Below are 4075 nucleotides of genomic sequence, written 5' to 3' on the forward strand. Positions count from 1 at the left end.
GAGACCCCCCTTTAAGGTGCCCCCCCCTTCATTACCTGTGGGTTTTGAGAGGGGGTCCTGTCGGAGCGCCTCGTTGCAGAGCTGTAGGAAAGACCCTCCCGTCCGGGGAAATGTCGGGAAAACAGCGTTGCCCCCCTCCCGAAATGGTTGGGCAAAGGGTGGGGGACATTGTTGTGTCCCCTCCACCCATCTTTATAGGGTGACAGCAGTGTTTTCCCCTGCGAAGTATTAATCTATGGTGGGTGGGTGTATTCCTCTTAGGCCTAATCAAAGTGAGTGTGTGCGTGGAGGTGGGGGGTCAGTGTGTGTAATGACAGTGAAAGGAGGAGTCTCCTATGGGGCTAAACTTGCGAGGTGACTCTGGTCTGGAGGGAGGACAGGGACACTGAGATCTCTTCCATGTCCTCAACCCTGGGGTTCCAGATCCTGCCGAGAACAATGGGACCCCCCTCCCGCACAAAGGAGATACCTCTATTGTTCTCCATGGGTGCCCTGGCTGCTTGCTCCCCATGTGGGGTGCTGCAGCAGGGAGCTAAACCCTGGATTCCCCTCTTCCTGCCCCCGGTCTAACTTTCTTTATTTCAGACCCAAATCTAATTTATTCCAGGTCTGGCTTTGTTTAGGAGGGGGAATAGTTCCCTCTTGAGGAGAGGAGGGTCAGTCATTTACTACTTTCTCTGGGGAAGGAGTCTTGGAGCCATGGAGTTGTCACAATCTTGGCGGCACTGTCTGTGACAAGCGCAGGACCTCAGGACAGTGAGTCCATGCTGTGCTTGAGGAGAAGCCCCCAGGGTGGCTCCAGGTGTGGGGTGTCCTTGTCATAGGTGGTGGGGTCCCCTTGCCTTGCATGAGGTTGCAGGAGTGCTCTGAGGCCGTTGGAAGCAGCAGCACCTTTGGGGGCACACGCACACATGTAGGGATGTGCACACATGTAGGGACATGCATGTGTATAGAGATGCAAACACGTATAGGCACATGCACACGTGTAGGAACATGTGCATAGGGACACGTGTGCACGTGCACGAGTGTGGATGCACAAGCGGGTGCATGTGAGTGCTGGTCCTCCTGTGCCACTGTGCACACGCATGTGCACATTCACACTCCCCTACGCACAAATAACCCCCCACCACGTGTTCACTCTGTCCTATAGACCCCCTTCTCATATCCCAAGTTGCTGTAGACCCCCCTTCTCATCCTCCCAAGGTCCTATAGCCCCCTTCTCATCCTCCCAGCAGGATGAGGTCCCTCCAGGCCCAGATGCCACCCCAGGGACCCCCGTTTCCTACCATGGATGTTTTCCCCACTTACATGCAAGAGTTTGCAGGAAGGGGGACAGGTTGTCCCCCCTCATCTCCTCACACAGCAAATAAATGTTAGGGGACCTGGAAATATCCAGCTGGAAATAGAGCATCAGCTCTTTGTGAGCGTTGGGGATTCAGGTGGACTTCGAGACCCCATCTCGGAGGGGTCACAGTTGTATTCTGAGGACTGAGAACCTCATCGGGGGGGGGAGCTCCCTGCTAAAGGGAGCCTTTAGGGGTCAGAATCATTTGTGGGGGGGCCCTTGCTAGGGGGTTGGGTGGGTTGCTCCCTTGCATTGGCTAGATATTACTGGAGGCCTTGAACCCCCCCCCCCACACACACACCCATTCCCTCCTTATCTGTGGGCGCAAATGAGAGGGGAGTGTTTTGTGGCTCAGTTTAAAAGAGGGGGTGATGAGGCCCCCTTTAATTTACTGTTGTGGTTTTATTTGTGGGTTTGCTCTGTTTCGTGCCGCTTTCGGGGTCACTTGGTGTGCGGTTCTGCGAGGGGCTGGGCAGAGCTGGGGGAAGGGAGTGGAAGAGGGGGGGAGGGGGGGGCTCTCCAATAAATCCCCCAGTGGATCTCTACGGCATCCGGAAATCTCCTTCATCACTGTTACCGTCATCCTCGCTCCCCACAAGCAAAAGCCTTCCCCTGTCTCCGCCCTCCTCCTCCTCTTGCACAGCAACAAGCTCCGATTTAACTTCCCCCCAGGCCGTTGTTACAACCCCCCTCGGAGGGGGCTCCAGATCTATCTGCAGCACCGGCGACTATAGGGCAGATTCTCTATAGGATAGTCCTATACGAGTTACATACAGCCTGGCGATCTATAGGACTCTATAGGATTACATGTGTGCTACCGTCACCTGACGCGTCATCAGGTCACCTCCGAGAAGGCAGCCCAAATCAGCTGGAAAGGTGGAAAATAAAGGGAAAATGAGGGGAAAAGGATTATATTTTATCCCCCCACCGCAGTGTCCCCAGCCGGGCCGTATCCCGGCCCGTATGTCCTTGGTGCTGCCTCCCCGGGGGGAGGGGGGTGTCCAGGGCTGGGGGTTCCGTGCACTGACCAACTTTGAAAAAAAAAGGGTAAAAACATGTGGGGAAAAAAAAAATATATATATCTTTCCTGGTAGTTTCCGCCCGGGCGTCGTGTGCTCAAAAAATAAAAGCAACTTCAGGGCACGAATTAGGTCCCGGTGGTCGGCGGGGTGTCGGTTCCTTCTGCAGCGTGGCTGAGGACTTCTCCCTTCCTTCTTTGACACGAATGAGTTCGAAAGCGTTTCATTGATTTATTAATTCATTTATTTATTATATATTTTCTGCGTCTCTCCATGCAATCTTCCATCCCAGCTCTTCCTGGCGCTGCCGGATGCCAGAGTCGTTAAAAATAAACGGAGGGTCGTAGCTCATGAACTATGGACATTTCCTCAGGACTTTTTTTTTTTTGAAGGGAAAATATTTTATTTGATTTTCGGTGCTGCTTGCGCTTGTGTGACTTGCTCTCCTGGGTCTATTTGCCTGGTCTGTGAATGATGAGGTATATACATATACACACACATACATGTACATGTACACGTACACATACACATAGCTGGTACGGACACCCCCTCCCTCTTTACGGTAATAACGAAAATAATTTTCTGCTTAATTGGTCAGGAGAAAATAAATCAAAGGATGGAGAATGTAATTTCATCTCTTCTAGATAGGTGGAAAAATGGGATGTTGGCGAGTGACCTGGAAGACTGGGGACATCCAGCTAACAGAGGTGCAGCCTAGAAGGGGGATCACACTGTTATTTAACAATCTAGGATTTTTTTTCCCCTTCCTCCTCGCGGAGAAGAGAGTTTTGAACCATCATCTTCCATTTTCTCCCTTTCCATTTGCGAGGAGACAGGCTGCAGCGCCCGGCTGTCTATGCAGATTGTATTGATGGATTGATTTTATTGATTTATGGTCCGGGTCTCAAAGAGCATCTCTATCAAATGATGGTTTGAGCTGGGTTTTCCCGGTCAAGAGTTGAATTCCGAGTTATCTTGAGTTTTTTTCTTTCTCTCCTTGGCAAGGACTGGAAGTATCCATCTTTCCCACTCTGCTTTCTCTTCATTTAGGAAGTAAGCAAAGAGGTAAGGAGGAGAGGAAGGGAAAAAAAATACAAGGTCCTTTCACTTCATTGTTCTACTGCTCAGATACGTATTGTATAGATATATATATTTGGATATACATGTATATCCCGGAGTTCCTTTCCTTCTTGGCAAACAGAGGGGGAAAAAAAAAAAAAGGCAATGGACATTTGGACAGAAATGAAGAAATCTTATTTCCGCCCTCAGAATTTCCGCAGAAATGCGTGCTCTTTTTCTTCCTGCTTGAGACGTGCCTGTGCGCGCAGTTGCACCCTGTAGAATGATATGCATCGAGTTTATGCATAGGTTATATAGGTAAAGGGGTACTTAGGAACACCTGCCTACGTGCACCGTTTAGGTTAACAGACGCACATACTCAAACTCTTTATTTATTTATGAATTTATTTATTTTCGATATGTAACGGATTCCCACCCTAAACTCGCATAAGCCCAAGGGAAAGTCGGGCAGCTACCGTTGACCCCTCGTATTTATTCCTGCTCTCGGCAGGATTAGTGTCTGCCGGAGAGTGGGTAACATGAACTGTAGTGTAAATCCCTGCACGATCCGCAGTGAGAAACCGGAGCCAAGTCGCGGGCCGGATGCAGAGCCCCGGCGTGCATTTCTTTAAATATATATATCTTTTTTTTT

This window comes from Nothoprocta perdicaria, unplaced genomic scaffold, assembly GCF_003342845.1.
Source record: "Nothoprocta perdicaria isolate Ctin4 unplaced genomic scaffold, notPer1 scaffold_452, whole genome shotgun sequence".
NCBI classification, from domain to species: domain Eukaryota; kingdom Metazoa; phylum Chordata; class Aves; order Tinamiformes; family Tinamidae; genus Nothoprocta; species Nothoprocta perdicaria.